Raw genomic sequence first — 13569 nt, forward strand, 5'->3', positions numbered from 1 at the left:
AGCTCGCGTCCGGAGCGGCAGATTCCACGGGCCGCGGCCGCGGGGCCGCCTGCTCGCGCCGGTGCGGCTCCAGGGCCGCTTCTCTCGCGGCTGCCCGCCCCGGGGCGGCGAGCCCGGACCCTCCGGCCGCGGCCGGTGACGGCCGAGCCCCGGAAACCTCCCCGCCCGTAGTTTTTAAAACACCGGCGTTCCCGGAGTCCTCGGAGATTGACGCGGTTGGGCGCCCGCGCCGCGCTCCGAACCCCAAGGGGCGAGAGACCCTGCCCGGAGAGCGGGGGGCGAGCCCGAGGCCGGCGAGCCGACCTGGCAACTTTGCGGGAGTCTCCTCCGGGAGGCCGCGAGAGAGCGAGCGGGGCTGGGGGGGAGGGGCTTGTCCGCAGGAGGCTCTCCTGCCCCGCTGCGAGCTTGGCTTCTGACCCGTTTAAAAAAAATTAGGGTTAACTAAGAGGATTGTGCCTGGTCCTATAGTGTCAATTAGAATAATCCCGTGTTTATTACATAACAACCTGTGATTATAAAAGCAAACGTGGTGTCTGAGCGGTAATTCCCCTTTCTGAGTCTCTGCAGGATTTAGTTCGAGCTGCTCCGGGTCAGAAAGCAACAAGTTCTGAGTGCGGGCCTCGCGTTCTGTAATTAACAAGCGAGCCGGGAAGAAAGGCTGCGGCCCCCGCCGAGACGACCCACGACCCAGTCATTTCCACTGACCACGAAGCGGCTGCGTGTTCGGGTCCTGGGGCCGCCGCCGAGCCTCCCCTGACTCACCGCGGAGACACCAGAATTTCTGGAGTTTCAGCTGGTGCTTTCTAGTTCCTTCCCTGGGGGCTTTGGGAAAGCCTGGGAACTACCTTCCGCTACCTCGATTAGCGGAGTCACCTGTTCTCGCGTTCCGGAGCCCACGCCCTCCTGCCTGCGCGCCGGGCCTCGGAGCAAGCACCCAGGGTCCGCCGTTCGTTTGTGGCACTTTCCCCAGGTCCTTCTGAAGTTGTTTCAGAGCGAGTTTACTCGACAGTTGTGATACCCGGGATATCTCCAGGTCTAGTTCCATTACATCCAAAACTTCAAATGATTTATTCCTAAAGCCCGAAAGTGGCTCGATCCCCCCCCTTAGGAACTGGGGCATTTCTAGAGCCTTTAAGGGGGACAAAGTGCTTGTATCCTCACCACTCGGGCAGATAGTGCCATTAGCCTGACCTTATACATGAGAAACTGAGGCACAGAAAGGTTATGGATTTACCCAGTGACGTGGCGAGTGAACGTGGATCCGAACTCAAGCCCAGGGCGCAGTCTTGGAGAACGCATTAAATAGGTCATTTGACCAATAATACATTTCTGTATTGAAATAGTATGCATGAAGAAATCAGGGAATTGATGGCGTTTTCTGTAATTTTCCAGGCATAATAGGGAAATAACTGATCATTAGGTAGATCTGAAATCTGGCCTGTCTGAAATCTATCTTGAAGGGAACAGCAATGTCTCTTATAAAAACAAGTCTATATTCTGTTATCCATAAAAATAATTAAAATTAATATATTCCCCCCACTTAATATACTTTGCCCTGAAGCAGCCTATAAGTGAGGAATGTTCTACTGATAATGATGTCACGTCTGGATGCTGCTCTTTAAGAAGGAAAAAAAAGTGGGGAAAGGGGGTGGAATTTGATATTCCAACAAGTTAGTAAAATAGCGTTGACCTAACTCGAGATACTCCAACTTCTTCCTTCGATGCTCTAGTATGTCAGTACACGTGTTCTCCCTTCCGTCCGAACTGTCAATCATTTTGATTTTTGTGCGTTCTTTTTTAAAATTGAAGCCACATGGTTTATTAAAAGGCATCTTAAATACTGTGACTCGATCTACTCCAGTGAGCCAAAGCCACCAATTTTCTCCTGGATCTGTATTTTCCTATCTTGATTTAAGGGGTTAAAAAAAAATCAAAATTTTATTCACAGATCTCTGATATTTAAAAACACTTTTATTAATAGATGTGTATAGCTTTCAAATTTTAACTTACCTTGTGGTTTCTAAAATCTGGCAAGCAATATAGCACACTAAAAAGAGAAACTGAGATTTCCTGCTTATATTTAACACACACACACACACACACACACACACACAAACCTTTTTCTCCTTCCTGGAGACCAATGATGAGGTATGATACTTTTTTTCTCCCTTGCTGGGGGGGTCTGTTCCCTTAGACAAGTCATCTTGTATTGCCCCTAAACTTGAAAAGAATTTTAGCTAATGAGTCGTTTCAGCAAAAGTAGGAGAGAAAAGGATGAGCCCTTTGCTAAGACAAAGCATTATTTTAGTGTTATTCATGATGGTTCTAATATTTCATGAAATCTTTAAAATGCACACAAGTTCTATGGATCCAAAAATGTACCTAAAATTTCTTATAAAAATAAAAACAATTTTTCTCACATCCTTTGCCTTGCGTTTATACATTATGATTCAGTCTTAAAAGACATTGGGAGAAGCTGCTACATTTAATGAGAAATGCCTCATGTTTGGCAAAGCATTTCCCTTCTCAGGTCTGGGGGGGTCCCTCCCGCCTCTAACAAGTGATAATCGCTCCTACCCCAGCTTGTTCTCTTCATTGTGAAATCACATAACATCAGAGGAGTTGGCAATGCAGAGTCCAGTTTGATAGCTGTAATAATTAACTTTCAATTTACACAAACTATATGCTGGAGGGGGAAAAAAGACTTATCCAAATGTATTTATGTGGAGATCAGACCTGCCTCTGATGGGGATTCCACCTTCAAAATCTGGCAAGCCACAGAGCACCCAGCCTTATAGAATCTCCGATGGGAAACATCTAGTGTTTCATTTCATTACAGAAAAAAATTTATTTTTTCATTTTTTTTCTTTTAGGTCTCAGTATTTTTGCCTCGAAGACACACACTTTGGAAAGATTTTTGGAAGGGCCACACGGAGATAAGGAGAGTTCAGGTTAGTCTTCCAGCAGGCAGAATAGGGTGGCTTTCTGGATATGAAAGATTTCAATCCAGGCATTTGGCCTTTGGAATATGTCTTATCAGGAATAAAAAGTTAAAGTGGCTCAATCAAATGGTGTTTTTCATGGAGTTTAACTAATAAGCAATATATTCTAGCGACACAAGAAATCAAGACCCACACTTAAGGAACTCCTGAATTCAAGAGTTCTGTCATACTGAGCTGCCCTTTACTTTTCTCTGAACAACTTAATGGGGACCTGCACCCAGACTAATGGCATCTGATCCACCATTTTTGGCAATTGACAAAGTCTCCTATAATACAAAGGCCAGGTTGAAGGGGGGAAAAAAAGTGGCTGAATGAAAATAATAAAGCAGTTTGACTCACAGTACTTTGTTAGGGGCTAAATGGACTTAAAAAATAGAAGTGGTCAGTCTAACCTCATAAATAGAGATTACTGTCTAATAGAGAAAACCTGGTTTAGATTTTTCCTCTGATACACAGAGGCAGTATGACCACAGACAAATCACATGTCCTCTTCATATCTAAAGATCTTAAGCTGCAAAGAGAGTACAGATCTTCATTGGAAAGGGGGAGTTTCCTCACCTCCATGAAATCCCAAGTCTGGTCTGCAAAGATCAGAAGTTTAGAACAAAAATGAACTTTGGATGTCAGCTAATCCAAGAGCCTCATTTTGCAAGAGGGGACAACTAAGGAGCATAGAATTTAAATGATTACCCAAAGTCAGCCAGTATTTAAGTGCCTCAGTGAGGGTTTAGACCTGGAGCCATGGTCTTTTAGGCCATTGCTTGTTCTGTGAATCCTTTTCCCTCAAACACTTTTTATTTTAAATCCTAACAAACTACATAGACCAGATTATACTAATAGAGCGTGGTGTCCAGTACAAAAGATATGTCTGAGAGCTAGTTTTCTTTTTTCTTTTCTTTTTTTTTTTTTGCTGAGGCCCTTGGGGTTAAATGACAGGAAGTGTTAAGTGTCTGAGGCCAGAATTGAACTCAGGTCCTCCAGACTTCAGGGCTGGTGCTGTATCCACCAATCCACCTAGCTGCCCTTGAGAACTAATTTTCAAGGTCAGAACTCCTTTGCCTTTTTTTCTGTCTCTGAGTTAGGTCATCATGTCAGTTTACTGAAAGGCCCACATCAAAATGCTATGAAAATGAATGACATAATGGCTCTGAAGTGATTTGGGGGAAGAATATGACTCTCAATCCAAGGCAGTGTGCCTGCTGAGCTTCAGATTCATGCCCCTGGGCTTTGTCTCTCTAATTCCAAGTCTAAAAGAATATGGGTCAAGAAAGTCCCCATTGGACCTAATCATATTGCCTGGTGGGGCCATTTCCGTGCAGATGGGCTTCAGTGACTTGCAGCTGGCAGCTGGCCCCACTTGTCTCTTGGGGTCAGCAATTCCTGCAAAGGCTGATTTTCGTCAAAACAGCCTCTTGGATGGGAGTCAGGCTCACCAGAACAAATCGCTCCAGTTCATTCTGTGCGTTCCATTAGCATGCATCCAGGTGCCACCAGGTGGGCGAACTTTTCCCAACAAGGTACAAAAGGAGACGGTCTTATGTTCTTATGACTTCCTGTGGCCAAAGAAAAGGATGGTCCTGGTGCTGCCATGCAGGCCATGTGTTTATCTCTGGGTCACCATCTTTCAGAAAGAACTGTTGCCCTCTAAGTCTGAGGAAAAGAGAGTATTTTTACCCATAATAAATCTCTACTCTGAAAACCCAGGGAGATCAAGTATGGAACAGGAATCATCTGGTAGGGCCACCAGCTGCCATTATCACCATACCCCTTGATGTGCAGCCAGCCTGTTTGGTTTTATTTCTGATGATCAAGGCCTAAGACCATAGACTAAGAAAGGTCACCTATACCAACCCCCTCTTTTCCATAAAAGAACATGGAGGCTCATGGGACAGATTCCTTGCTAAACTTGCCCTTACGGAGTCCTCACCCAGATCTCTAGTTCTTGTGCTCTCTCCACTGCACCACACTGCCTCCCCTCTCTGTATTTTTGGTAGCTTGTTCTGGGAGATCCATAAGGATGTTCCTTTTTACACACAAATTCAGATGATCCCACAGAGATAGACAACATCTGCTGTCTACTCCTGCCAGAAATATGAAACTTGTTTACTAAGGCACCACCAAGTAATCCAGAGGCCTTCACTTCCATCTAAAAAAGCAGTCAAAGAGATAAAGAGGTTTGGCCTGAATTTCAGGGAACTTGGGCTTTGCATTTCTCATTATTTAGGTGCTTTACACAGAATTAACAACAGTAACAAAATCCTCCCTTCATATCTGGACTAGGGGGTAGGCTCCACCTCAGCTATAAGCTGAATTTCCCAGCCCTCATCATCATCATTACCATTCCAGTAAAGCTCCTAATTTCTTTTTGCCTGTGTGCTTAAGGACTTTATATTTCTCTTCTCAGAGACTCTCTCCATAGCTCTGAGAGGCAGAGTGGACAGATCATTTTTCTCATTTTGTAAGAGAAGCTGAAACACAAATTGTTGTTTGTGCTTCATTTCCAAAGAGGACAATGACATCCCAGGTGATGTCTTGGCTTGAGTGAATTGGATTTGTGAGACAAAATTGTACAGAGCCATCAGCTTCACTCTCTCTTCCAGAGTCATTGAATTCTAGTGTCAAGACAACAGTCTGGATACCCAGTGATGACCCAGCGGATGACCAAACTCTAAGCTCCACAGTGACTGCTCAGCCATTGCAACAAAATGTTCTGATTCATCCATTCTGGTGGGGGAAGTCTTCATATGCTTGGGGTAGACATCCTATAACTCACCAGCAGGTTTGAAGCCTGTTGGTCATTCTCAACCTGGTTTAGCCCATCTTCTGCCGGCCTGTGACATGGCTAAGCCCATGCTAAGGCATCTTGTAGCCACAGATGAGAGGGATGAGGTGGACCCCAAGGCAAGGGTGGGTGAGCCTCCCTGAACAGGGCTGGGCAAGCCCAGTCACCAGAAGTGCTAGTCCTTCCTGAACACTGCATACACACACCCCTGACACAAAAACAGGATGGAGGTATTACCTGAGACCCCACACCAAATAAGTTCTTTAGCCTCCTAATAGTAATACTTTGGAAGCTGGTGGATTCAGACTCTAGACCTCAAGGTTATAAGAAAACTCGGATCTCCTGATTCCTGCTCAGAAGTCAGGGAATCCCTAGCTGCCAGGGTCCTAGAATCGATTCTTTGACTAGAAGAATCCTCAGAGGCAGATTAAGGAACTAGGATCCAGGCAAGTGAAGTAAGCGATTTGCCTGAAGTCACTTAGGGAGTAAGCAACAGAAATTAGATTTTAATTCAGATCCTCTAATTCCAGAACCAGTGTTCTGCACATTCTCAAAAGAAGAGAAAATAAAGAGAGGACAAAATTAAAAAGGAAAGAAAAACAAAAAGAGAGAGAGAAAAAAAAGAAGAATGAGACATAAACAGAAAAAGAGAGACAGAGAAGGAGGAGGGGAGAGAGAGAGAGAGAGAGAGAGAGAGAGAGAGAGAGAGAGAGAGAGAGAGAGAGAGAGAGAGAGAGACAGGGAAGAGAAAAATATATATAGAGAGAGATCCATATACACACGATGGTCTTTTAGATGTATGTTTTGGCTTTTCATTGTCATTTTTCATTCTGTTCCTCTCAGGTCTTTTTCTTCTTTTTTTAGAATCACAAGCATTTTAGATCTTTACTCTTCCTAACAGGGGAATACCATATTGTAGGCCATCAGCACTCAGAGAAGGAAATTATAGCTCCTGTTTTTAACATTTCAAAGAAATACACATTATTGAACACCTGGAATGTACAAAGCAATCTGTAAATACAACAGTAAATTCTGTCAGGCTGTTTTAGCCAGGAAGGTAGCCTGTAGAGACAGAGTTTCCTAGAATACATTGAGTCAACCTGCTGAAATCAAGAGATTTCCTACTGACCATTGCATGCTGTGATCTGAGGACTCTTTAAGCTACCACATTGGACAAAAATATCAATAATAACTAATATTTATACAGCTTTGATTATTTACAAAATGGTTAGATGTGTTATTTAGTTTGATGCAGAAATATTTTTTGGATTTATTTAATGTCAGTTACACTAAGTTGATTCCTTTAAGTCATCACGCTTCTTCCTTATGAAAGACAATAGATTTCTCTGGAAAGGAATTTTCATATAACCAATTTGAGGAAAAAAGACTACTGAGAATGGATAAAAACCTAGTCAGTATTTTTTTAAAAATCTCTTTATTGGATGGTTTTTCATCTTAATGAAATTGACTTTTCCTACCACATCATCCACTTGAATATCTTAGAATAGCTCTCTCATTATAAGGATTCAGTGTGGTCTGTTTGGAATAATAACAGGTAAGCAAATATTACTCACACCCCTAGACAGTCTATTATCTACCAGCGAATCAGGAACCGTTAACCAAATAGCAACTTTTTAATCAATTGAATAGAAAAGTAAATAACAAGGGAATCATCTCTCCATATTGCTGCAATATAACCTCCCAGTGGTTCCCATAACAGTGGTTGAAGAAAGACACTTTCTGGACAACTTTTTATGATAGAAGAAGGACATTCTCTGAATAACTCAAGCTTCTAGAGTCTGGCCCAGTTGGAATACCTCTCCTTTTTTAGCCCCTAAGCAATTCCCTCCATCCTATTTCAATCCTGTGAACCATTTCTCTATATAGCATTTCTCTCCAGCTTCAAAGGGAGTATTAGTCCTCTTTCTCCTTGGGTACCAAGTGTTAACTCCATGTATCCTGGTGATTTGGCTATTTTGTAGACTAGAAGATTATCCAGGTAGGTGGAGGATCTTAGGATCATAGAGGCTGACATGGGAGAGACTTTTTGAACCTTCTCTTTCACAGATGGGGAAACTGAGGCCTAGGGAAGTTAAGCAACTTGCCCAAAATGATTTAAACCTAGGTCCACTAATATCCAGACCCATTGTTCTTTGCATTGCACCACAAGTACTTCCTGTAAGATAGCTCTCTGTTAGTCCATTATCTTGTATTTTCTCTGGACATGAAGGTTTCATAGCCCATTTTTATCACCTTTCTGTGATTCTCAATAGCCAATTTGAAAATCGTACCATTGCTCTCTCAGGTCTTCTGAGCTGAAGCCATTTGATTTCTTAGCCAAAGGATATAGTAACTGATTGTGTCTCCACATGTCCTTCCTCCCCTGAGACTCTCGAGACTGTATTATTAGCTAAACATGTCTGTGTCTCCAATCTCAGCAGGTACAGAGGAAAGCCTGTGGCATTGTTCTTAATGGTATGATATGCATACAGGGGAAATCTGCACAGTGCTTTCCTTGAGCCTTCTGTTCAGCAGCCTCCACACTTTCAGGAGAGCACAGGTAAGATGCTCGACCTTGAAGGCAGTAAGGAGCAAAAACACAAGTCTATTAGCATATTGTGCTCTGAGAGAGAACTATATACATGTCCATTCTTTATAATAATGTTGTAGCTATGTATAATAATATACGTACACACACAGGGCAAATCAAAAGTTTTAATGCAGTTTTAAACTAATAAAGCTTATGTGTGTGTATAATATACACACACTTTATACAGATTTTTGTACAGATATATATATATATATATCCCTGATGCCAGATCTTGCGCTGTCCACAGACTGCTTCTATGAGGGCAGGTGCAACTGGTGCTCCGGAAGGCCGTGGCTGGGAATCCCCACACCACAGAGCAACAATCTGCCTTTTCAGTACTTTTTATATTCTCCGTGAGAGTCCACATGGAAGAGGACATCAGTCGTCCAGTTAGCGATCAGGACAGGGGGAGATGGCCCTGGATGCAGTGGGAAGCCTTGGCCTTTCTAAACTAAGGTCTTTAAGGGGTCTCAGTGACTGAGTTGGACAGTGGAAAGCCTTGAAAGCCAGACTGAACTCAGCACTAGTGATAGTAAGGAATCACTGAAGCAAAGAAGTGGCCTGCCACAGCTAGAATCCATGAAATCTGAGTTGGTTTCTTCATGAGTCCTCTGGAATTTTGGTTGGCCACTGTGTTGATCAAAGCCCTTAAGTTTTGTTTGTTTGTTTGTTTTTTCCTCTAGAGGATTTTATTTTTCCAAATACATGTAAATATAGTTTTCAGCATCCATTTTTGTAAGATTTTGTGTTCCAGATTTTTCTCCTTTTCTCTCCACTTACTTTCCCCTTCCCCAAGATAGCAAGCAATCTTATATAGATTAAATATTCAATCCTTTTAAACATATTTCCATATTTGTCATGTTGTAAAAAAAAAAAAATCAAACCAAAAATAGGAAAAAAAAAACAAAACAAGCAAACATTTTTTTAAAGGTGAAAACAATATGCTTCAGTCCACATTTAGTCTCTCTAGTTCTCTCTCAGGATGCAGATGGCATTTACTATCCCCAGTCTTTAAGAATTCCCTTGGATCACTGTGTTGCTGAGAAAAGCCAAGTCCATCAATTGATCATCATTTAATCTTATTACCGTGTACACTTTCTTCTCACTTCACTCAGCATCAGTTTATGTCAGTCTTTCCAAGCTTTTCTGAAATCAGCCTGTTTATCACTTCTTATAGAATATTAGTTCCATTACATTCATATTCCATAACTGATTCATCCATTCCCCATCTGATGGGCATCCTCTCAGTCTCCACTTCCTTGCCACTACAAAAAGAGCTGCTACAAATAGTTTTGCACAAGAAGGTCTTTTCTCTTCTTTTGTGATTTCTTTGGGATACAGATCCCAGGAGTGATACTGCTAGGTTGAAGAGTATACGCAATCTGACAGCCCTTTGAGCATAGTTCCAAGTTACTCTCCAGAAGAGCTGAATGACCACCATAACACCAAAAACATATTAGAGAATCCGTAAGTTTTTCAAAGTTGCCTTTATAGTGTTTCTGCAATTGCATAAATTGTTCTCTTGGTTCAGTACTTTACTCTGCATCAGTTTATACAAGACTTTCTAGGTTTCTCTGAAGCTATCCCCTTCATAGATAATATTCTCTCAAAATCATATACTATAACTTATTTTTTGATAAATACCCCTTTAATTTCTAATTCTTTGCTACCACAAAAAGAATTGCTATGAATACTTTTGTGCCTATGGGTCCTTTTTCCTCTCTCTTTTTAAAATCTCTTTGGAATATAAACCTAATATATGCAATTAAATACTTTTTTGAGTGTAGTTTCCAACTGTTTATCAGAAATGGTCAGGCCAGCTCAGTTCCACCAGCAATGCATTAAGATATCTATTTTCCCACAAACCTTCCAAGACTCTGTCCTTCACTGTTCTATGATTCTTTTTTGGTCCAAACAATTCTGTTGATTCTCTTAAAAAAAAAAAAAAAAAAAAAAAAATCCTCTGTCACTCCATGGTCCTCATTCCCATTCCATTGCTTTCAATGCAAATTCTTTCCATACCTGGCTTATCCCAGCTATTCCCTGACCCAATACCATTATCTGTGGAGCCATGTCATTCTCCCCCCTTTTGGGCTCGCATGATTCCTTGGAATAATCACGGCACTGTGAAGGCTTCCCCTAAAGGAGCCGGAGTTTGGACAGCAAATCCCAGAGAGCCCAGGCTGGCGACTGCTACTGTGGGTGCCCAGAAAGGTCGGTCCTCCCCGCCAAGTCCTAGACACTATGAGATGTTTCAGTATCAGGAACTGATAGGATCTCATCAGTAGAAATGTCATGAAAGAAGAGGCGTTATCACCCTTTTGATCACTGCACCTTAAGGACCCTAGGACTCTTCTGACTTTTCTGGCTGAAGCCTTCCCTGAGTTGTCTCCTCCATTAGAATGTGAGCTTCTTGAAATTTTCTTAGGTTTTATTTTTCCATTTGTATCATTAACACTTAGCAGTGTTTTGTCCATAGTAACTATTTAATACTTTTTCACTTATTCATTCATTCATCTGACCGGCTTCTCTGTGGTCATCTCAGCACTCACATCTCTATCTTTGGCCTTCAGATCTTTCTTTTAAAAGCTGGGTCCAAGGGCACATAGCCAAGGTTTATGATTAGCCATGACTCAATCACTCATCCTTAATGCAGAGTTAAAGGGGCATTCCCCAGGGCTAGACAATTCAAACTTTGTCAAGGGGATTCAATCAGCTCATAAGCAAACACAAGAGGACTTCCAGAGGGTCTCACGAGGTAAGGTAGAGGATCTCACAAGACTCTTTTTGGTAGAGGGTCTCACAAGACTTTTTGGTAGAGGGTCTCACGAGACTTTTTGGTAGAGGGTCTCACGAGACTTTTTGGTAGAGGGTCTCACGAGACTCTTTTTGGTAGAGGGTCTCACGAGACTTTTTGGTAGAGAGTCTCACGAGGCTCTTTTTGGTATACTCTCTATAAAAGATGGATCAGAAAATCATGTGAATGATAAATTTGGAGGGAGAACAAACAAGCCAGAAAATCTGTTGCCTTAGAATAGGTGAGCAGTAACGAGGGCTTGCATCAGGGTCATGGTAGTGAGGAATAGAAAAGGGAAAGCTGTAGGAGATACTAGGAAGGAATAATCAGTAGATTGGTGATGATAACTGACTATGAAAGGAGATTAAAACACCCAGGTTTTAAAGCAACTGGATGAGGATTGATGCCATTGATAGAAATATTGAAATTAGAATAAAGGGTCTTGGGTTAAAAACAAAGTAAATGAGGTTTCAGACATATTCACTTTGAAGTGTCAGTACAATACTTATATAGAGATACACTTTTTATGTAAAACTCTCCATTATATTTTTAAACTTTTTATTTTCAAAATATATGCATAGTTTTAAAATTTAACCCTTGCAAAACTTTATGTTCCAATTTTTTTTTCTCCCTTCCTTCCCCCCACTCCTCCCTTAGATGGTAAGTAATCCAATAGATATTAAACATGTGCAGTTCTTCTATATTTATTTTCACAATTATTATACCATACAAGAAAAATCAGATCAAAAAGGGAAAAATAAGAAAGAAAACAAAAAGCAAGCCAACAACAACAGAGTGAGGATGCTATGTTGTGATCCACACTCAGTTCCCACAGTCTCTCTCCAGGTGCAGATGGCTCTCTCCATCACAAAACCATTGGAACTGGCCTGAATCACCCTGCTGTTGAAAAGAGCCATAAGGGGATACACTGTTAAGAGCAAATTACATGCTAAGCACTACATTAGGGGTTGGGACTGGAGATTTTGTTGTTGTCATTTAGTTGTTTCAGTCATTTCTCAATCTTCAGGTGCCCATTAGGGTTCAGATACTGGACTGGTTTGCCATTTCTTTCCCCATCTCATTTACAGATGAGGGAATTGAGGCAGACAGGCTTAAGTGACTTGCCTAGGGTCCCCCAGCTAGTGTCGGAGGCTGGATTTGAACTCCACTCTGGGCACTTCACCTTGCACCCCCTAGCTTCCTGGAACTATACATACACCCACAAAACAATTCCTCCTTCCAAGCAGTTTAGTGGAAAAGGTATATATGATACAGTAATACACAGAGAATAAATATAAAGGCAACAAATACTTGGTAACAAATGAGACAGAGTCAAACTGAGACTTCTTAAAGACCTCAGCATAAAAAGCTCAAGGTCTCCCACTGCATGCAGGCCATCTCCAGTTGTCCCGATCTCGATCTAGCCCCTGGACCCAGATGACTGACCCTGCACAGTCCTGCCTCACTTAAATCCAGTTCATTCACATGTCACAGCTTCCTCTTGGAGAATGAAGGAAAAACAACTACTACAACAAGGAAGATAAATACAAAGTTTGAGAGAGAGGGTAGAAGTGATCAGGCAGGTGGGAGAGATATGGAGGTAGAAAGGTTAGTTTATCTGGGGTGAGAGAGAGAAGAACTGAGAATAAGGTGCCTTTAACAGAAATAGAGAAGTTTGGAAGATTATTGCTTTGGAATATCCCAGGAAATACAATTTGAAATGTCCAATAGACAATTGGTGATGGGGTCTTGAAGCTCAGAAGACAGTCTGGGCTGAATCGATCAACATAGAAATGCTCATTTAGACTCATGGGAGCCAATGGGGTCATGGAGAGGCTGTGTACAGAGAAAAGCTTTCAGAGACCACCAAATTAAGGGGTTCATCTGGGTAATGGAGGAGCAGCTGGACAGGCTGAAGGAGAACAAAGAGACAGTAGTGAAATGAAAACCTAGAGAAGACTACTCAGAAGGAAAGGGTGGAGGAGGAGGATCACTGGAAACAAGGTCATCCCATTTGGTACTCAGGAGGGCCCATGAATCTGGAACTGGGGAGAGATCAGGAATAGCATCCTGATTTGGGAATCATACTGTAAAGGAGATCATTGAAGCTTTGGGCACAGATGAGGTCCACCAAAGCTGAGAGAGTAAAGGCTGAGCATAAAAGAGAGGTCACTCCTTTGCTCAGCCCTTCACTGGCTCCCCACTGTCTACAAAGCAAAGTTCATCCTGAAATTCTAAGCTGGACTCTAGGACTCCACCCAGCCTTTATCTCCCCCTTCTCTTTTCTAGGAGTTACTGCTTTCCTGCCTTACAGGCCCTGAATTCCCCTTCCTCCCCAGCCCTCTTATCTGCTAAATTCCTACCTATTTTTATAAGATTGGGACCTATAATCGAATTC

The sequence above is a fragment of the Sminthopsis crassicaudata genome, chromosome 4, assembly GCF_048593235.1.
Source record: "Sminthopsis crassicaudata isolate SCR6 chromosome 4, ASM4859323v1, whole genome shotgun sequence".
Taxonomy (NCBI): Eukaryota; Metazoa; Chordata; class Mammalia; order Dasyuromorphia; family Dasyuridae; genus Sminthopsis; species Sminthopsis crassicaudata.